The 22,855-nt window shown below is 37.6% G+C and overlaps 1 long non-coding RNA gene across 2 annotated transcripts in view; it reads left to right on the top strand.

Annotated features, from left to right (window-relative positions):
* The window catches only part of LOC138832850 (uncharacterized), a 178,718-nt gene that overhangs the window by 123,146 nt on the left and 32,717 nt on the right, over positions 1-22,855 (top strand). Inside the window, exon 7 of one of the 2 annotated variants that reach the window (XR_011373711.1) lies at positions 10,142-10,174. The exons of the other annotated variant lie outside the window; for it this stretch is intronic. This is a non-coding gene — a long non-coding RNA (uncharacterized lncRNA). Of the gene's footprint in view, positions 1-10,141; positions 10,175-22,855 lie in introns of those variants that run through there. 2 annotated transcript variants of the gene reach the window in all.

Consider the following 22,855-nt stretch of genomic DNA (forward strand, 5'->3'; position numbering starts at 1 on the left):
TTTGATATTGGGGCAAGTGGAAGGATCAGTAGAGGTCATGAATTATAGGTCTGGGACATAAAATCTCCCATAACATCCTTCTACCATGCTATGACATAAAAAGAAAAACCTTGAGAGAAAAGCAACACCCTGATATTGGACTCTTACGCCTCCAAAATCAAAGCCAACCAATTCTTCTTTTATATAAATAGTTGTGTTCCTATTATCGCTGCACAAAACTGAGAAAGCAAGACAGAAAACACTCAATATTTATTCCCAATAAAGTGCACTGTGCACTTGAAAAATGCTGAGCCCAGGGTGGGCAACCAGAGGTGTGGGCATGTTTCAAATCATGGATAGATTTCAGTTTGTAACCACAGGCAAGATCTGTGCTTTGATTTCTGATGAAAGCCAGTCCAGGTGTCAAACATCTGGTGATATCACAGCAACCAGCATGACCTGGTAATAATAGAATAGAAATGGCTGAAATAAGCAGATGGTCTGAGGAAACCCACAGAATGCCTGAATTCTTCAGCATGGCTCATAGAGAAGCAGAATGTATATATATTTTTTCCTGCGGCCAAGAGTAGTGTGGGCAAAGTATCAAAAGCAAGTGGACCTGGAGAGAGCCTGAGGTCTGGCCAGTGGCAGAGCTGCTGCTGCCAGTCTGGAGGGTTGACAACAACATCCAGGACAAAGTTGAACTAAGGGAATGTTGGTGTAGACAATGGTGACCACAGACCAGACAGCCCTCCCCTTATTGCCATCCTGTCCTGCACCCACCTCAGTCTATCCTCTTACACATCTGTCCTCTAGAATTAAACTACAGTCTGAGCACTGGTAGCTTGTGCTGATAATCCTAGCTACTCAGGAGGCTGAGCTCTGAGGATCATGGGTTGAAGCCTGCTTGGACAGAAAAAGTCTGTGAGATTCTTATCTCCAATTATCCAACAAAATAATAAAAAAAAGCAAACTGAAAGTGGAAATATGGCTCAAGTGGTAAAGCCAAAAAGCTAAGCTAGAATGTTTGGCCCTGAGTTCAAGCCCAAGTACTGGCAGAAATAAATAAGTAAATACCAATATGGAGAAGGAGGAAGTGTGGAAAGTTTGATTGCATGAGATAATTTTCTACTATAGAGTAGGGCTTGAGGTACAAATTAAGCCTCGTTATTGAAACAGGAAGCAAATTGCAATTTCTACACATTGCATTTTAGTCTTCCATTATTCATTCAAGATGGTAATTATTTTAAGAAGAATACACTACATTTTACAAAATGTTGGCTGAATCTTAAAGCTCTGGAAGTCTTGACTATAGACAGATTGTTTGGATATTTATCAGAATTTTTTTCTGTCTTCTACTTGCAAAAATATTTTTTTAAGAATGTCTACAGATTCTCCTTAGCTTCTAGGAAAAAATAATGAAGAGAAGTTTAAGGAGACTTGATATACAAGCATCCCTTCCTTTCTCCTTTCCTGCCAAGAGCTCTTCTATCTTTTCTCCTACCCTGTTTTCCCTTCTACCCACCCTTCCCTTTCTCTCCTCCACCTGTCATCTTCTATTCTCCTTCCCTCTTTTTTCCTCTTCTTTCCCTGCAAGGTCTCCTTAGCACATTATGTCCCCCTCCAACCAGGTCCCTAGCTGATGGCACTATTTTGGAAGAGGTTCTAGAAACTTTAGGAGGTGGGTAGGAAGTAGGTCACTGGGGGTGAGTATTTGCTGGTATCTTGTTCCTGGCCCTTTCCTGTTTCCCTCACAGTTTCCTGTCAGCCATGAGATGACAACTGTCCTTTTCCCCATGCTCTCATTGCGAGGTTCTGCTCAAGTACATAGGGTCAATCAACCATGGAATGAACCCTCCTTTAGGTTATTCATGCCAGGTATTTTGGTCAGAGACAAAAAGTGACTAAGAGAGATGCAGCGTGGACATGCTTGGGAAGGGACCAGCTATATATGAAAGTAGACATTTTCATCATTCTCCATGTTATTTTGAAAAAAAAGACAAACGCTACCAATTTTTAGTTTATCTTCTTCTGTGAGCCTCCAGCAGCAGTGCTCTGGAAATTTAAGATTGAGTTCAGTTGAGGCTCACTGGTTCCATTAACAAAAAGAATTGTACAAAAGGTCTCTGTGACATATTTCCTTCATGGATCAGGAAGTGGCTCCACAGTGTGTATATAACTGGAACATTAGGCAGAATTCTCTAGAGGGTCTGTAATCCAGGGGGTTGCATCTCAAAATGCAATTTTTGTTCACTGACATTTATGGAAAAGAAAGATCTTGAAAATTGTGATATGAAAGCTGGAGATTCATGAATGTTTACAGTCTCCTAATGGCACATTTAAAGCTTGAGGGAGCTTCCAAGAAAATTTACAACGTGACTAGAGTCTACATTTAAAAAGTAAGACACTTCTGAGAATAATATGTATTTCTCTTGAGAATTATAGATATTTTACCTTTTATTTTAATTTACCTATTATTCACCTATTATTATACCTATATTACCTATTATTGAGAATAATAGGAATTTCATGGACTGCTTGCATTAATTTGATAGGGTGAAGTTATAATAATCATATAGTGTTTTTAATGTCCAATTAGATAGACTCTTTGTTTTAGGAATAACTGGCTTAGACACTGTGTCATTTCTTTCTTCTCTAATCATTTCAATGGCAATGGGCCATAGTAGCAGTGCCCACACCAAGACAGATGTTTTATTTTGGGGGGGGGGGTCCAGTCGTGGGGCCTTAACTCTGGGCCTGGACACTGTCCCTCAGCTCTTCAGCTCAAGGCTAGCACTCTACCACTTGAGCCACAGCCCCACTTCCAGCTTTTTTCTTTTTGTTTATGTGGTGCTGAGGAATCGAACCCAGGGCCTCATGCATGCAAGGCAAGCGTTCTACCTCTGAGCCACCTTCCCAGCCCCAAGACAGCTGTTTTCTAGTTCATGCTATAGTACAAAACTCTTATGTAGTCTTCAGTCTATCTGTTTTGAGACTCAGTCTTCTATGAAATGGGATGCTTGAATCCTGTATTTCCCAAGGTTCCTTCTTGCTCTAAAATGCCTTGTTTCAAAGTAGTGACAATAAAAAGTGCCTTTTAACTTACAGTTGCCTTTGCTTTTGAAAGCAATTAGCAATTAACTCTGAAAGTGTCTCAGCAACTTCGCTTCTTTGGCTCCACCTTCCAGACATACTCAGCATATGCCCAGCGATTGATTACAAATACTGTGGCAAAATTTAAATGTTATAAAATCATAAACATCAATAGGGAAAGAGTAATAATTATGGGTAGAACTATGAATACTATGGATTCTATTCAGCTGGTAAAAAATACCAAAAGCATCTAAATATACTCACAAGAACCACAGAGATAGATAAAAGATTCAAAAAGCAAGTTGGGAAAGAGCAAATATGAATATTATCATGCTTTCATTAAGAAATATATAACATTTCTATATGTGCAGGCATATAGAAGATCAGAGAAGATCAGATAGCATTTCTTCCCAGAAGGGGCTGGGATTGGCCAATCTATGGTGAGGAGATAAATGTTCTCATTCACAGGTTTTTTTTTTTTTAAGTATATTTCTATATCATTTAGATTCTGTACAGTGACTGCCCATGCATGAGTTATTTTTGCAATGTTAAAAAAGAAATGAATAATTATGACTGCAAACCTAAAAATATTCAATTAGGTCAAAATGACAAGTTTTTGCATAGAGCTTCATGTGTACTACATATAGCTTTTCCTTCCTTCCTTCCTTCCTTCCTTCCTTCCTCCGTCACTCCCACCCTCCTTCCTTCACTTCCTTCAATCTCTCTCTATATCTCTGTTCTTCTCCTCTCCTTTCATTCTCTCTCTCTTTCTCTTTCTGCAGTTTCTTGGGGACTGAATTCATGTTAGGCAAGTGCTGTACCATATGAGCTATACCCCAAACCTTGCTTGTAGCATTTTAATTATGATATTATTGAGATATGGCCTTAGGGCATATTTTGTTGTAAGGAATAGAGGCCTATCAATAAATCATGAAGAAAATTAAGGGGATTATTGAAAAGATGAAGGAGAATGTTCGGATTCTCAAAATGTTACTTAGCCTCAGTGGAATTAAGAAGTTAAGAAGTTAGTCTCCCCACAATGCCCAGAGTTTCTTCTGCTGTTTCTTTCACACATCTTCACTCTTCTCTGTGACTAACCTTTTGTACTTCGTGTTTGTTTTCCATCATTTTTAGATCTATGATTTTACAAGCCTATCATTATATTAGGCTAAGGAAATTCTGTACAATACTTTGAAAGACTACTTTGTATGCATTTATTATTTTATTTTGAATTAATTTTCAACTAGTAATAATATTGAAAAGTTCATTCGTATATAGCTATGGTTTAGGTTCAGATCTTGCTACTAAAGTCCAGCCAAATTTCCTATAGAAAGAAGAGTTTAGACATAAGTTTATGGGCAGTGTATAACTTGGGGCAGGGCAAAGTTAAAAGATGAATTATTTCAAGAAAGCTTAAGTTCATATGGAAAAAAAACAATCTTCAGATGTTATGAAGAAAGAGAAGAGCTTACTTATGTGTTCCTGGCCAGGGTCTAACATGCTTACTCACTCTTCATTTTGCTTCCCCTTTACCACTTTGTGGGGACTATGCTGACTGAATCCTTATTGGAGGATTAAGAGCATCTCATGAGACAGAGATGAGAGGAGCTAATTACTTGTTGAGTAGTATGGCAAAGTTTTTCTTTGTCGTCTAACAAAATTATACTCCTCAATACCAGAAGTCTTTGTTTTATAACATACAATTGCTCATCAAAGTTAAAAACATGCTAAAATATGGTGGTAATTAATGAGAATTTGAGATTGTTTCATGATCTTTAAAAAAATATAGTAAAAATTCAAACCTTTTTTCCTATCACATTTGTGTAGGGACATGAAAAAATAATAATGCATCCTATTCCATACCATATGAAAGGAATGCCTTTCCTGTCCTAGTAAAATGTCAGGCTCTTAGTTCAGACCAGCCTTTAATGTTTTATCTTTTGTGCTTTCAATATGATCAAATATCTGAGAGTTCATCTAACATGAAGTTTTAATCTAGTGTCATTTCCTCTGGGACATCATGCTTGTCACCACAGTAAGTCACTTTCCTGACTTCTGTTGATGAAGTCACCCACCCTCAGCTCCTCTGGTAGCCTAACTAGGGCAGCAGAAATCCCCACCATCAATGATTTCTTCTCAAACTCCATTCATGTTTGACTCATATTTCATTTGATATGAATCATCATTTTGATTACTTTTTGTACTTTCCATTGTGTTGGCCAGTTTTCTTTCTTTTTCTCCACCTTTAGCTTTCAAATTTTATTTACAAAGTGTCCTATGTGTTTATCATTGGGTAACAAAGAAGCAACAAAACTATCTTCCTCTTAACTGAATAACAAGACTTTGCCAGAAGAGAGATGATTGGTCTCTGAGTGCGATGTGCATCTGTTATTTATATAATGATTGTGGACTAAATGATGGAGAGCAAAATTTGTACTGGTAACATCAGCTGTCACTAGGATACCACCTTTAAAAGGGATAGCTGGGAGGAGCTACAGACTCCAAAATATGAATCTTCTCTATTTTTGCCAAGGGAAGCATCTGCTACAGTGTGTCTCAGTTCTGGCCAGGGCTCATCTTAAATTTATTTTATTTATTTATTTTTTTAAATTGTGAAAATACTGTTCAGAGGGGTTACAATTACATGGGCAAGATAATGAGTACATTTCTTATCAAGCATTGTTGCCTCCTCCTTTGTTTCCCCATCCCATCCCTTCCCATCCTCTCCCCCCCATCCTCCTCTCCCCCCCCTCAAAGTTGTAAAGTTCGTTTTCAACATAACAGTTGTACATCTCATTGGTGCAATGGGCCACCTGTATCCCTATTTAAACGTTTTGTTTATTCCTTTCCCCTCCGCAAATTATACCAAAATCAAATACAGTGAAAGCAGGGGTTATACTGTGGGGGAGAGACATACAAAGCAACAAAGAAATGATCTTATAAATGTGTTAGAAACAATCACATGAAAGAAAAAAACATTTGAATACATATCTTAGGGTTCATTTTCCTAACATCACATTATCTGACCTTTTCTGCTTGACTCAGACATATACTAGATATACTAGATATTGCAAATAAGGGAAACCATGGACCTATGTTTCTTTGAGCCTGGCTTATTTCACTTAATATAATTTTTTCCAAGTCTTTCCATTTCCTAACAAATGGGGCAATGTCATTCTTTCTGATGGAGGCATAGAATTCCATTGTGTACATATACTACATTTTCTTGATCCATTCATCTACTGAGGGGCATCTGGGTTGGTTCCATATCTCAGCTATGGTAAATAATGCTGCAATAAACATAGTTGTGCTGGTAGCTTTAGTTTGGTCTTGTTTGTAAACATTTGGGTAATGTCCAAAAGTGGGATTGCTGGGTCATAGGGGAGCTCTATGTGGAGTCTTTTGAGGAACCTCCATACTACTTTCCAAAGTGTTTGAACAAGTTTACACTCCCAACAACAATGCAATAGGGTTCCCTTCTGTCCACATCCCCTCCAGTATCTGTTGTTCTTAGAGTTCTTGATTATAGCCATTCTAACTGGGGTGAGGTGGTATCTCAATGTTGTTTTGATTTGCATTTCTTTTATGGCTAGGGAGGTTGAGCATTTCTTCATGTGTCTATTGGCCATCCTTCTTTCTTCTTCAGAGAAGTTTCTCTTTAAGTCTTTAGCCCACTTATTTATTGGGCAGTTGTTTCTTTGAGGATTTGTTGTTGGGGGGTTTAATTTTTTGAGTTCCAGGTATATTTTAGATATGAGACCCTTGTCTGTTGTTTGGCTAGTGAAGATCTTCTCCCAATCCGTGGGCTTTCTATTGATCTTGCTAGCTATGTCCTTTGCCATTCAGAAGCTCTGCAATTTCAAGCAATCCTATTTGTCCAACCTTTCTTTGATTTGTTGTGTTTCTGGGTCTCTATTAAGAAAATTTCGGCCTGTGCCAAGGAGACCTAGGGTTTCTCCTATTCCATCCTGTAATGTGTTCAGAGTGTCTGCTTTGACTCCGAGGTCTTTGATCCATTTGGAGTTGATCCTGGTGCAGGGTGATATATAAGGATCTAGCTTTAGTTTTCTACAAGTAGTTAACCAACAGCACCATTTAGTGAAGAGGCTGTCTTTCTTCCATTCTATTTTTTTTAGCTCACTCATCAAAGATTAGATGGCTATAAGTCTGTAGGTTCATTTCTGGGTTTTCAATTCTATTCCATTGGTCCTGAGGTCTGTTCTTGTGCCAGTACCAAGCTGTTTTGATTACTATGGCTTTGTAGTAGAGTTTGAAATTTGTTATTGATATTCCTCCAGCACTGTTTTTTCTGTTGAGGAGCGTTTTTGCTATTCGGGGTCTTTTATTGTTCCATATGAATTTTTGGATTGCCTCTTCTATTTCCTCGAAGAATGAGGTTGGAATATTGATAGGTATCACATTGAATTTGTAGATAACCTTGGGAAGTATTGCCATTTTCACGATGTTGATCTTTCCAATCCAGGAGCATGGGAGTTTTTGCCACTTTCTAAGTTCTGTTTTGATTTCCTTTTTCAGGTTTTTAAAGTTTTCATCATAGAGGTCCTTCACTTCTTTGGTTAAGTTAATTCCTAGGTATTTTATTGTTTGTGGGGCTATTACAAACAGAGTTGCTTTCCTAATTTCAGCCACACTTTTCTCGTTGGCATACAGAAAAGCCATTGATTATTACATTTATTTTTTAATTATCTTTTTTAAATTATGAAAATACCATATAGAAGGGTTACAATTACATGGGCAAGATAATGAGTACATTTCTTATCAAACATTGTTGCCTCCTCCTTTGTTTCCCCATCCCTTCCCATCTCCACACCCCCCCCGAAAGTTGTAAAGTTGCAATGGGTCCACCTGTATCCCTATTTAAACGATTTGTTTTTTTTTCCCTTCCCCTCCACAAATTATACCAACATCAAATACAGTGAAAACAGGGGTTATACCGTGGAGGAGGGACATACAAAGCAACAAAGAAATCATCTTATAAATATGTTAGAAACAATTGTATGAAAGAAAAAAATATTTGAATACTTTTCCTGGGGTTCATTTCACCTAACATCAACTTATCTGACCTTTTCTGCTTGTCTCAGACATATACTAGTTATTGCAAATAAGAGAAACCATGGGACCTATGTTTCTTTGGGCCTGGCTAACTTCACTTAATATAATTTTTTCCAAGTCTTTCCATTTCCTAACAATTGGACAATGTCATTCTTTTTTAATTCTCTTTAAGTAGTTGTACAAAGGGTTGCAATTCAGCATGTCAGATTATGAGTACAATGCATCTTGATCAGTGTCACCCCTTCATCCATCTCCCCCATCCTATGGCTTATCATGAACTTTCGAGTCTTGGCAAGCACAAGTCTGTACATCTAAAAGACTTGGGTTAATTCCAGAGAATGACATAAACACATTCTTATAGCAACTACTTAGAACAACACATTTATAAATTGTTCATTCTTAACTAATTAATTCAACAAGTAAATATCCTATCTATCAGTAATAAAGACCTGCATTCGGCAGTTCTTTCCATTTCTTTTTCTCTGTCCTATTTCAGCTTTATAAAATATTAAAGGATATTGCATATGCATACACATAATTTGAAGAGTCAAATAGTTGTGTAAGGTTTGTTTCAATAATTAACAGTCCTCTGTGCACTATCTTCATTTCCTGTTTCTCAGAGGCAGTCAAGTGCAAACCTTTAACTGATCACTTCATTTTTAGTGCCCTATCTCTAAACCACATGCTTATATTGCTGCTTATGAAGCTGCTATTCACAATGAGATATACAAGACACTATGTTGAAAATGAACTTTACAACTTTGGGTGGGGGAGGGAGGAGTTGGGGAGGTGGGGAGGGAAGGGATGATGGGGGGAAAACAAGGGAGGACATAACAACGTTTGATAGGAGATGTACTCATTACCTTACTCATGTAACTGCTATTTCATAACTTAAAATAGAATTCTTAATACAAAGCTCAGTTTCTTAAAACTTTTTAAAATGGGAGTGAGGGAGGTGGAGGAGGGAAGGGGATAGGGGGAGAACAACAAAGGAGGGGGTAACAATGCTCAACAAGAAATGGACTCATTCCTTACTCATGTAACTGTAACCCCTCTGTACAGCATCTTTACAATAAAATAAAATTTAAAAAAACTTTTTAAAATGGACATTGACTTTAAAATGTCATATTTTAATAGATAAATCTAATAAAAGTTTAGATATGAAACATAAAATATGGTCTACATATAAACTTACTTCTCTATTATTTATACATAAACTTAACATATTTTATTATTTATAACTATAGTAAACATAATAAAGTATTTAAATATTAATAAAATATATCAACATATCTATATAAATTTATATATTCGGTCATTTGTTTATGCATAATTTTATCATATTGATTTTCTTTATTAACATATAATATCTGCACTGTAATAAGAAATCTAGTGCATTGCCATTTAACAAATGCTTGCTGTGAATACCCATCAGGATTCTCTGCAAATAAAAGATATTGTTTAAAGAATATAAAAATAGCTAGGTGCTGGTGGCTCACACCTGTAATCCTAGCTACTCAAGAGGCTGAGACCTGAGATCGCAGTTTGAAGCCAACTGGGCAGAAAAAGTTTGTGAGACTCTTATCCCAAATAAACTACTCAGAAAAAGCTTGAAGTGACTCTGTGGGTCAAGTGATAGAGCGCTAGCCTTCAGTACAGAGACACTCACATACAGCACCTGGCCCTGAGGTCAAGCTCCAGGACCAGCGAAAAATAAAAAGTAAAGATACAACCCTCCCCTTCATCAAAACTGCTGTGGTTACTTCTTCCAGTTGCATTTCCTATGGCTCTTTGCTCTTCTTTAATAATTCAAACTTAAGGTATGTATATGGCTGTCTAGCTAAGTTTCTGTTAAAGGCCCTATGTAAGATTATCTACCCACATGTAAGATTATCTACCCCTATTGCACTAAATCAGTGTTATAATGATAATGTGCAGCTTTTGGGATGTGCTCCTTAAATGAAAGAAATGGATCTCTCTTCCTCCTCCCTCTTAGTCACCTGATGGAATGCAGGTGTGAGGGCCCGGGCAGAAGCAACCAAGTTAGATCATGTGATAGAAGTTGGATGTGGAGCCATGAAGCAGAAGAACCGGGTCTCCAGCACCCTGCATTGCTCCCTTCAGCCTACGCTGCTATCTGAGTCAGGTATACAACAGAAATGGACTGTATTGGGTCAGAAATGGCCTTTTCCTGACTCTGTATCCCATGTGAATCACATTTGTATGCACATTTTTCTGCCATTCTAATTTATTAGCACCAATTAAAGTATTATATCATCTTCAATTCCATGTTAACACTCAACTACCCTCAAAATAGAAACATATTCAAGCGTTTTTGTTAGTAACTTTTTTTGGTGGTAATGAACTTGAACTCAAGGCCTCATGCTTGTCAGGCATGTACTCTACCTTCTTCTGCCCTTCTTCCCATATTCTCTCTTGTCTTTCCTGCCTCCCTCCACTGGTCCCCTTCTCTTTCCCAAATAGTCTCCCTTGTACTTTCATGTCTTTAAAAAAATCTAGCTTCCACGTATAAAGGGAAGCATGCAAAATGTGTCTGAGTCTGATTTATTTCCCTTAAAATACTTATCTTCAGTTTCAAACATTTCCTGGAAAATGACATAATTTTGTTCTTTATGACTGAATACAATGCCTTGCTTATAGATACCACATTATCTTTACCCATGCATCTGTTGATTGGCATCTGTCCTGATTCCATTACCTGGCTGTTGTGAATAATGCAGATATTTATGTATGATGATTTACATTCCTTTAGGTATATTTAAGAAGGGCATAGTTCTATTTTAGCTTTATGGAGGAACTCCCTCTGATTTTACTTTATATTTATTGCCCTAAAATATAGAAATGAGTGAGTACTAAATAGCACAGTGATCTCTATCAATACAATTAGAGAGTCTTTTGTTTCTGTTGTTAAAAGACTCATTTGGAGGTAGCAATACTCCTCTTAAAATCTACAAGCGAAAAACACTTAGAGATCTTGTCTACAGAGCACATGGCCCTGAGTTCAAATCACAAACTGCAAAAAAATTTAATAAAACTAAAAGTTAGTTCTTTATAAAGATAAACCTCCATCTGGACTGTCCAAGAAAAAGCATAGAAGATGCTTTACCAACATCAAAAATGAAAGGGGAAATACCATTACAGACCCTATTGACATTAAAAAAAAGATTTTCAGTATACATAAGGATTTTGTGGTTTTGCAATTGGATAATAAATTGTTGTAGCACCATTTAAGTAAAAAGACATTACTTTCCCATTTTGTGATCTTTATATATTTGTCAAAAGGCAGTTTCCTGTGATTATGTGGGTTAATTTCCTAACATTTTAGTTCCATGGATTTACATCATTGTAAAAATAATCAGTCCCATACAGTCTTGATTACTCTAGCGTTCTGGTAAGTCTTGAAATTAGGTCATGTGAGTCTTCTAACTTTATTCTCCTTGTCTGTTTTTTCCCCTATATTAGGACCTTCTCATTACCAAAAAATAATAATAAAATATTACACAGAAATGTAAATGAATTATTGATGTACTTCAGAAGTAGATAAATACCAAATGCATTATCCTAAGTTGAAACAAGATAGTCTCATTATTTCATTTATGTAATATTTTAGAATATAAAAATTATAGGAACAGTGATTGCCAGAAGAGGAATTTGACCACAGAGTGATGAAACAATGAAAATTGGGGAGGAGAGTGTTGATGCAACTGGTCCATGTCTTATTTATGATTATTACTCACTTGTAAGAGTGAGACAAAGTATGCAATGAGTGACAGGTGCCAATTAAAAATAAAAATTTGAAGTTTAGAGTAACCAAAAAACTTATAATAGTGTTTGTCACTGTCCTTTTGTCTTTTCATTTCTTGTGAGAATCTGATTGGGTTTGCTTGATGACTATGCCTTACTTTCCAAGGTAGGGTATGGCTTTTTAATTGTATTCCAACAAAGCTGCCCACAAAATAGGGAGAATGTGGAGATGGCAGTGAGAATAAAGATAAGTACCCATGTTTTGACCTACAGGGTATGAAGACTCAGGGTGGCTTCTTCACTAGGCTTCCTTATTCCATTAAGAGTGGAGGAAGAGAGCCCAGGTTTTGAGTTGGGAGGTTATTCTGTGGCCGCTCTCTCGACATCCCTCTTCATCTCACCCTTGCTTTCTCTCCTGCAGTCTCAATGCAGGAACCAACTCTATTTAATCTATTTTCCCAATCCCTTCCTTTGGAAAACTTGATCCCCTTCTACATTAGGATGGTGTCATAGTGCTATGACTCTTCTTGTGTTTTGGATAGCCTGGCATCTCAGAGTCTGGCTACTGAGTGATTTCTTCTACACAGGTGTGGCAGGCTGTGTGGAGCAGCTGAAACCTGTGCTTTGCTTGTAGAGGGAAAGGAAGTGATGGATGTCTCGCTCCACTAGTGGCATTCACAGCTCATTTCCTCCTAAGGTACTCAAGGACAGCGTGCACCTCACTAAAGCATGTATAGTATTTTTTCTAGTGGTAAAAACAGCACATCTCAAATGAGAAAAGATCACTTCTTATTAGTATTTTTGAAACCTCTTCTTACAAAATAATCATCTTGGACATTATTGGACTAAATCTCATGTGTTTTCCCCTTGCTCTTGCTTTTACTAAGCTAAAATTACATTGTTTATGGCCACCAAAATTTTATGAAGACTTAGAGGTTCTATTTCACTCTATAAAATATCAGTGAGTAGTATTAATTTGTATTGACTGATTTACCTGCATAATAGTCAAAGTTACAGACACCAATTTTTATAACAGAACAATCAGGAATATCATCCTGGAAACACCCTTTCTAGAAGCTCCCATTTAGATGGAATTACTTCTGTACTCTCCCAGCATCCATTACCTACAGCTGTCCCTATTACCTATAGCTTTCCAAATTGCATTGAGCTATCTATATATGGTTCATCTACTGCATTAGACTAAAAACACATCTAAACCAGGACTTCATATTCATAAGATTCCAAAGCATATTCAATAAGATGTAACCAGATACTATGTGTTTATTTATTCAATAGGTATTTATTGAACATGCTCTGTGTTTCCCACCATTCTTGGTACTAAGGATTATACCTCCTTGATGATGGAAAGGAGATAAGAGCAATGGAAAGGGAAAAACTTGGAGAAAATGAGGGAAGAGGTGACACTGTACTCATTACCTGGTCTATGTAACTATAACCCCTCTGTATGTCACCTTTACAATAAAAATAAATTAAAAAATAAAGTTTCCATTCTTTTTTAATTTTTATTGTGAACATACTGTACAGAGGGGTTACAATTACATGGGCAGGATAATGCGTACATTTCTTATCAAGCATTGCAGCCTCCTCCTTTGTTTACCCTTCACATCCCTTCCCAGCCTCCCCCTGCCTCCCTACCCAATCCTCCCCCCCCCCAAAGTTTCCATTCTTAAGAGAGGAAAAAAGGGATGACCAAGTAGGGATTGGAGGCAGAGTTGGGGAGCAGAAAAACTGATCATATGTGTCTTTGAAAGTCTTACTTAGGATTGGCTTTTACACTGGCTTGATTGGTGGGGCCCATTGGTAGGGACTGGACAAGAGAGTGAGTAACATAACTGAGCTGTTAAATATACAGTAGACCGAAAGGGATGAAGAATCAAAGGAAGAAAAACAGTAGCAGGCTCTTTTAGTCATTTAAAAATTTTTATTAGGGGCTGGGAAGGTGGCTCAGTGGTAGAGTGCTTGCCTTGCATGCCTGAGGCCCTGGGTTTGATTCCTAGCACCACATAAGCAAAAAGAAAAAAGCCGGAAGTGGTGCTGTGGCTCAAGTGGTAGAGTGCTAGCCTTGAGCTGAAGAGCTGAGGGACAGTGCTCAGGCCCAGAGTTCAGGCCCCATGACCGAACCCAAAAAATTTTATTATTATAAATATGTACAGAGAGGCTATAGTTTCATAATTCAGTTAGAAGAGAGTTTGTGATGATTGTGCAAAATGGTAAAAAAAAAAAGGGGGGATGAAAAATATTTTTAAATTAGAGGTTTCAATGATTTAGATAGATGATAAGAGAAGGAGTTGAGCATGATTGCCAAGACTGTAGCTCAAGCAACTGAAAAACTAACTTCACCATTTACTGAGAGAGAGAGAGAGAGAAAGAGAGAGACAGAGAGAGAGAGAGAGAGAGAGAGAGAGAGAGAGAGAGAGAGAGAGAGAGAGAGAGAGAGAGAGAGAGAGAGGAGAGAAGAGAAGGTTGTGAGGAAAAGCCTGAATCTTGATGATGCCACCTGAGAAGCAGACCTTGCTAGACAGACACTGTTGATGTGTCTGTAGTCACTGTCAGTGTCTAAAAGTGAATATGCTATTCTCCTTTTTTGAAGTTTATTGAATTATAGAACTTATGGGTTATCCTACAAATCTAGTTTTTCATAGTGGAACACACTTAGGACATGAACATAATTGAGTTGAACTAATGCAAAAGATATTATGAAAAGAACACAGCTGAGAAATGGTCCATCACATCTGTGGTTAACAATTACCAAGTCTAAACAAGTTACCATTGGGGTAACATTTTACCCCAGCTAGCCTCAAATCACAATCCTCCTGATATCAACCTCCCCAGTAAGTGGGATTATAAATGTGAGTCACCATCCTGGAAAACTGTGAGTTATTTTATTGCTAAATATAAGCCAGATTTATGAAGATTCAGTTTCCTAAAACCTGAGAGACTTCCCAACTATGGATTTTTTAGAAGTATTTAAACAATTGTGATACCCTTGGTTTCTTCCATACTGTCTGCTGTTATTTAAATATGTAATATTTACTGTTCAAGTTTTTTATGATATAGTCACATGGGCAAGATCAAATGAGTGATCCTATTTTTGAAATGATGAAATGAGATTTCATTCTGCCTCTCAGAACCTGTACTTCTCTATGTCTTTATAGTTTTGAGGACAAAAATTCCATAGGATGTTAAAGCTACCTTGATGATTATAATTTGGGTTCGAGCACATTTTCTCATCTACATGGTAGGAAGGATGAAGGAGGAAAGAATTTTATTGTCTTACAGAGAATTGAGGGGGGAAGTTGAGCTCATCTCTAAGATCTATCTTAGAGTAAGAAATTAATATACCAAGTGGACCTGGCCTGCTGCCTAATGTTTACTGTTTCCTAATTGGATGCAAACATGTCTGTGAATTTTTGGTGGCAAGCCAGCTGCTCGGTTCTCATTCTGGCTGATTAAAATGCTCTCAGTAGAGATTCTGTTCAGAATTGATCACTCTGCTCTTGCCTGCTGGGAAATGGGGACTGCCAGGCTTCTTAAGCTGAATGGAAAAATTATTCTATCTCAGCAAGGCTCTCTCATATCCAAGGTTTCTAAAAAATTTTCAAGAGTGGAAATCCTTTCCAGGTTGTTTCCCATACAAAGAAATTCCAGTCTGTCTTTCATGGGGTTTCTATGTCCAAGGTAAGAACTAACAAAGGAGATTCTGATTAAATATAGCTGTCTCAATTGATTGGCTTACCTGAACATGTAAAGATATTTACATGGAAGGAATTCTGTGAAACAATGAGAAAACTCTATAAGTGCTGTTTTACCTGTTCCTCTAAAAGCGGTGTAAGATTGCTGTGTGACAGTGGCTTATACCTGTAATTCCAGCTGGTCAGAAGGCTGAGATTTGAGGATTGTAGGTTGAAGCCAGTCTTGACAGGAATTAACAAGTAACCATCAAAAATGCTGAAAGTGGAGCTGTGGTTGAAGTGATAAAACACTAGTGTTGAGCAAAAAAGCTCAGAGAAAGTACCCAGGCCCTGTATTCAATCCCCAGGACACTCTCTCTCTCTCTCTCTCTCTCTCTCTCTCTCTCTCTCTCTCTCTCTCTCTCTCTCTCTCTCTCTCTCTCTCTCTCTTTCTCTCTCTCTTTCTCTTCACACACACACACACAAAGACAAAACAAAACATGGAAGGAAGAAAGGAAGGAAGGAAGGGAGGAAGGGAAGAAGGGAGGAAGGGAGGAAGGAAGGAAGGAAGGAAGGGAGAGAGAGGAAGAGAGAGAAGAAAGAAATACAAACTTGTAAGATGCTTATCTTTGATCTCTTACACCAAGTGGCTAGTGATTTGTTATCCCTGAAAGAGCCACTCATTCTAGATACGGATACTAATTTGTTCAACTTCAAGCTCTATTTGTACCTTCATTCTTGAGTACTTTATCCAGAAACTCAGAAAGAAAATTTCTCCAACAGAAATATCAGAACAAATATCTTGAGCCAATAACTGAAGGTAGTTTGTATACAAGTACTTCAGACCCCTTAATTCTTTTTTTTTAATGTAATTTAATTTTATTTGTGAACATACTGTACAGAGGAGTTACAATTACATGGGCAGGATAATGCGTACATTTCTTACCAAGCATTGCAGCCTCCTCCTTTGTTTACCCTTCACATCCCTTCCCAGCCTCCCCCCTCCCCCCCAATCCCAATCCTTCTCCTTCCCCCCCCTTCCCCCCCCCCCGCCCCGCACCAACGTTGTAAAGCTCGTTTTGGACATGACAACTTGTACTTCTCATTGTTGCAACAGGTCCACCTGTATCCTTAAACAACTGGTTTTTCCCCATCTCCTCCACAAGTTATACTGACATCAAATATAGTGAAAGCAGGGGTTATACTGTAGGGGAGGGACATACAAAGCAACAAAGAGATAATCTTATAAATGCGTTAGAAACACATTCATGAAAGAAAAAAACATTAAAATACACATCCAAGGGTTCATTTTCCTGACATCACATTATCTGACCTTTTCCGCTTGACTCATACATATATATACTAGATATTACAAATAAGGGAAACCATGGGACCTATGTTTCTTTGGGCCTGGCTTACTTCACTTAATATAATTTTTTCCAAGTTTTTCCATTTCCTAACAAATGGGGCAATGTCATTCTTTCTGATGGAGGCATAGAATTCCATTGTGTATATATACCACATTTTCTTGATCCATTCATCTACTGAGGGGCATCTGGGTTGGTTCCATATCTTAGCTATGGTAAATAATGCTGCAATAAACATAGTTGTGCTGGTAGCTTTAGTGTGGTCTTGTTTGTAAACATTTGGGTAAATGCCCAAAAGTGGGATTGCTGGGTCATAGGGGAGTTCTATGTGAAGTCTTTTGAGGAACCTCCATACTGCTTTCCAAAGTGGTTGAACAAGTTTATATTCCCACCAACAATGAAGTAAGGTTCCTTTCTGTCCACATCCTCTCCAGCATCTGTTGTTGTTAGAGTTCTTGATTTTTGCTGTTCTAACTGGAGTGAGGTGATATCTCAATGTTGTTTTGATTTGCATTTCTTTTATGGCTAGGGATGTTGAACATTTCTTCATGTGTCTATTGGCCATCCTTCTTTCTTCTTCAGAGAAGTTTCTCTTTAAGTCTTTCGCCCACTTATTTATTGGGCAGTTGTTTCTTTGAGGATTTGTTGTTGGGTGGTTTAATTTTTTGAGTTCCAAGTATATTTTAGATATGAGACCCTTGTCCGTTGTATGGCTAGTGAAGATCTTCTCCCAATCTGTGGGCTTTCTATTGATCTTGCCAGCTATGTCATTTGCCCTGCAGAAGCTCTGCAATCTTATGCAATCCCATTTGTCCAACCTTTCTTTGATTTGTTGTGCTTCCGGGTCTCTATTCAGAAAATTTCGACCTGAGCCAAGGAGACCTAGGGTTTCTTCTATTCCATCCTGTAATGTTTTCAGAGTGTCTGCTTTGAGTTCAAGGTCTTTGATCCATTTGGAGTTGATTCTGGTGCAGGGTGATATATAAGGTTCTATATATATATATGGATCCTTTTATATATATATATATATATATATATATATATATATATATATAAGTTTTCTACATGTAGTTAACCAATTTTGCCAGCACCATTTACTGAAGAGGTTGTCTTTCTTCCATTCTATTGTTTTAGCTCCCTTATCGAAGATTAGATGGCTATAGCAGACCCCTTAATTCTAAAAGTAGAATAAATCTGGTCTGTTTTGTACCATTTCTCAGATTTCTCTGCTTGTTTTCCTTCCCTCTAATTGTGGGATTAATCACCATTAAATTAATTTCCAATTTGTGATGGAAATAGTTTATAAAATTTACCTTTTCTTAACCATGCACTGGTGGCTCACGCCTGTAATCCTAGATAGGAGTCTGAGAGCTGAGGATCCTGGTTCAAAGCCAGCCAGGGACAGAAAAGTCTGTGAGACTCTTATCTCCAATAAACCACCAGAAAACCAGAAGTGGTGCTGTGGCTCCAGTGGTAGAGTGCTAGCCTTGAACTGAGGAGCTGAGAGACAGCACCCAGGCCCAGAGTTCAAGCCACATGGCCACCACCACCACCAACAAAAATTACCTTTTCTTATCTGCATTGTCTTCTCTGTATCATTTCCCTGAATCTCCAAATCAGCTTTTTGGTCTTGAATCTATCTTAGAGTCTACTTTAGGAAGCCATTCAAGCCAAGACAATTGGTGCCAATCCCAAGACAATTGATGTCAAATGCAATTGTAAATAGATTCTCAAGATCAGATTCTGTAATTGGATTATTCTGTAGACAAGAAGGAACTTATTGCAGGATGCAAGATGGTGACAAATCCTGACATACTGAAACCTCGTAATTTCTCAGCTTCTTGTTAATGATGAATTACAATGGGATACAATAAAAGAGAAAACAATGACTTAGGCATCCCCCCTTGCACTTCAGATGTGTATGTGGCAATGTTAATTGTAGAGACTGTGGAGTTATATTGTTTATGACTAACTGCTTTAATGTATAGAAAGAGGAAAATTTCAGGCTAATCTAAAATGGCTACCAAGATTTCAAGTGACCATCATCTCTTATTGATAGAGGGTCATCCATGCTGACAATTAGGACCAGGATCTGATTATGAATTAGCAGAATTGTAAATGGGATCAATTCATAGTTCTAGCAACTCTCTCACACCCAAAGTCTAAAAGGAGTGTAACGCTGAGGACAAGAATTCTGAAAATCATGTGGATGATGTTGAGAACCTGAAAGTTCAAAATTCTCCTCTGGGACCCATATTGTTCTTCAGATGTACTCCATTGTTCACTGAGAGCAGTTTCTGCAGCCTATGAAACATGTAGTCTTCACATGGGATAGATATACCTCCTTAATACTTCCTATAGACTCATGCTTATATTTTTTTGACTTGTGTGTCATCTTCTTTCTCCCATATATTAGAATAGCAATGTATACAAGAGTGAAGTGGTATACAAGAGTGAAGTGGTAGAAGAGGTCACAGCCCATATTCATCTCATAATTGCAATGGATTTTGGACATACTCCACCATTGTTTTCCCATTTCCAGGCTACATAACTAATAATAAATAAAAGAATATGCTTCACAGTGAAAGAAATCCTTATGTTGACTCATTGACCTGTTGAGAATGATGAGAACGTCCCTAAAATTTTCTCTTTGTATAAAAATAGTAAATCTGGAGAAAGAATCCATTCTGACCGGAATGTTAGACATTTGTATTGTATTCTAAGACATAAAGGAGGCAGGGTGGTGGTTACCAGTATATCTTTACTTAATGAATCACAAAAGCTCTTGCAGAGAGAGAGAGAGACAGAGACAGAGACAGAGACAGAGACAGAGAGAGACAGAGAGAGAGAAAGAGAATTTGGTCACTGACTAATGGTTACTATAAACTTTATCAATGGTAGCTTATAGATTATAGAACAGATTGACATGCCTTTTTGGCACACAGCTGCTAATCTGGTGATTTTTGATACTTCAATATGCAATAGGAAGAAGGATCTTTGTGAATAGCTAGTAATATCGATTTGTACTCTTGGGCTCAGTCTTTGTTAGCTCTTCTAGTCTCTGTCATGACATAAATCTAAAATTGTTTTGATCAGCAAGGCATTCCATGTAAGCACAATGGTCAATCACAATGTTCGTGTTAGGTGAATTAATTGTGGGAAGTAGCATACACCAAATATTATGATTCTTGGTAAAATATATACTGCAAGGGTAAAATGAATCTGAGGGGGAAACTTCCTAGAAGTTTCCTTAGAAGCTCTCTTCTCAAAGGCAGGTTTCTCAGTAAGTTTACTCGTTTATACTCTTGAGCTTGCCATGGATGGGGTCTAATCAATTCCTGATATGCCTTCAAGTCACCTTCCTACTTGCCTCTGTGAAAATTAGTTGGTTTCTTTTTAGTGTTATGCTCTTTTCAGAAACCATATCCTTCTTAGCCCCAGCTTTATACTGACTTTTCTAGTGAAACTGCGCATTAAAAAAATCTGTCTGCTCTTATCTTTGCTCACAAGCCTCATGGTAAACTTGGCTAAATATATCTACACATAATCATGTCAGAGCCTGAATGTTGGGTTATCTTAAAATTTCCTCTGCCAGACTAGTTTGGTTAGCACATTGAAATTCAACCTCCCACTAAGTTTCAGGACATAAACAAAAAGTCAATCAAGTTTTTCCATCAGAATTTATCATAAATGGCCTCTGGTCCAGTTCCTGACAGAGTCCTCACTCTCATATGAAACTTCATGGCCGTGAGCTTCAGTGTCTATATTTCTATCATCATCTGACCGTCTGAGTTCCCACCAGAGCTGTTCACTAAGCCGAGCTCACAGCATTATGGGGCTTCTCTAGCTTACACACTTTTTAAATTCTTCTTGTAAACAATTCAAAGGTGAGAGAAGCCTGAGATCAGGTTGAGAGTGCGCAAGAACTCACTTTGCTGGTACGGATGTTCTGTTAGTTTTCTCATTTTGTGACTAAATATGGGCCAGAACCCAACTTAAGGGAGTAAAGATTTATTTTGCCTCATGGTTTAGAGGATTCAGATCATGGTTGCTTGGTTCCAGGCATAGAACACCATGGTGGCAAGAATGTGCAGTAGAAGAGTTTCTTCATCTCATGGGAGACAGGAAGCAGAGAGGGAATGGAGTGATATAGACTTCAAAAACATACCCCTGATGACAATGACCTACTTCTTCCAGCTATCACCTACCTCCCCAAGTTTCCACCACCTTTCAAAAACAGTGCCACCAGCTGAGGATCAAGCATTCAACATATGAATCTGAAGGGAATATATTATAGCTCAACCATGATGGAAGAAAACTGTATAAATATGTATAAATATGCAAATGCATACATATAGACTCTGTTCAAGAAGTCTAATCTAGTGTCTATAGTTGGAAGAAATATAAACTGTGTTAGTCCTCAGAGAGAAGAGTAAGTACCCTTCAGAGAACATGACCTCATTGTTACTTCATCAGCTCTATTGCTTCCATACTTACTCTACCTTCTGTTAGTCCAAAGATAGAAATGCCTGATTTTGCCAATGTTGTTACTTCTTATAGAGGGAAAAGGAAGTATAAATCCAATTCTAGTCACTAAGAAATGAGAAATTGTACTAAAAATCAATACTCCTTAGAAGATCTGGAGCACCATTATTGCCTCTCTGACAAATTTGTAGAAATGTTTCTATTTTACTTACAGTAACTGAATTTGCTCTGAAAATTAGATTGAATGTTTGCTTGAGAGGGGCTCTGTCAGATTTTAGACCCCCTTTGCTTACCATGCCCCTTCATTATTCTAATTCTTCATGATGCTATTTTAATATGAGACCTTCAAGGTCAATCAAGTTTGTAATAAACAAGCCCTGAAAACTCAGAACTCAAAAGTATTTTCTGTAATAGCCATTTTATTGCAGTGTCTGACACTGCCTATAGCTTTGATCTTTTATGACAATCTGTTTCTGATACTTATTGCTCTGTTACTTATTGCATTTGTTTATAAACAACTCATTTATGCCTGCGTATGTTCACTTATTCATTCTTCAAACATTATAAAATGTGTGCTAGGGTAATAAGACACATGGAGTGTGGTCCCTGTCTTTCCTTGGGCTCCAACACCACATTACATACACATCTATCCTAGGCCAAACCAATAGACTGTATCTGTGAATTTACTGGCCTCCTAGGGACTCTGTTGTATTGACTGCTTCATGCCTCGTATTTGTGACCAGACCTAAACACAAATGGAAGCATATACATCATGCATCTAAACATTTGAAAGTGATCTATTAAGCCATCAGAACTTTAAATAAAATAGATGATCTTCTACTGTGCAAATATGATTTTCTGACCACAAAAAACTTTTAATGTGTGTAAAGCTATGGTTTCTATATGACTGAAAGATGGCAGGTATCAAAGATGAATGGATTTAATTATATGTTGCATGTGTCTAGGTTTTCCATTAAAGCCTGGCACTGTTCAGATAAATCATAAAGATGTATACTATTTATAAATTATTACATGTTTATCATAATAATTTATTTTTCTTACCTTCATTTTAGCAAAATCACTGATTATGTTGTTGCAACAACATTTTTAGATAATTGGTGCTCTATTAAAAGTAATTATCTCCAGGAATAAATATCAGAGGTAAGTGTAAAGTACAATTAGATTTTTTTTTTGCCAGTCCTGGGGCTTGAACTTGGGGCCTGGGTGCTGTCCTTGGGCTGCTTTTTTGCTCAAGGCTAGCACTCTACCACTTGAGCCACAGCATCACATCTGGCTTTTTCTGTTTATGTCGTGCTGAGGAATCGAACCCAGGGTTTCATGCATGCTAAGCGAGCTCTCTAACCAGTAAGCTACCTTCCCAGCCCTGAAATTTTATTGTTT

This window comes from Dipodomys merriami, unplaced genomic scaffold (assembly GCF_024711535.1).
Source record: "Dipodomys merriami isolate MVZ:Mamm:240054 unplaced genomic scaffold, mDipMer1.0.p SCAF_20, whole genome shotgun sequence".
NCBI lineage: Eukaryota > Metazoa > Chordata > Mammalia > Rodentia > Heteromyidae > Dipodomys > Dipodomys merriami.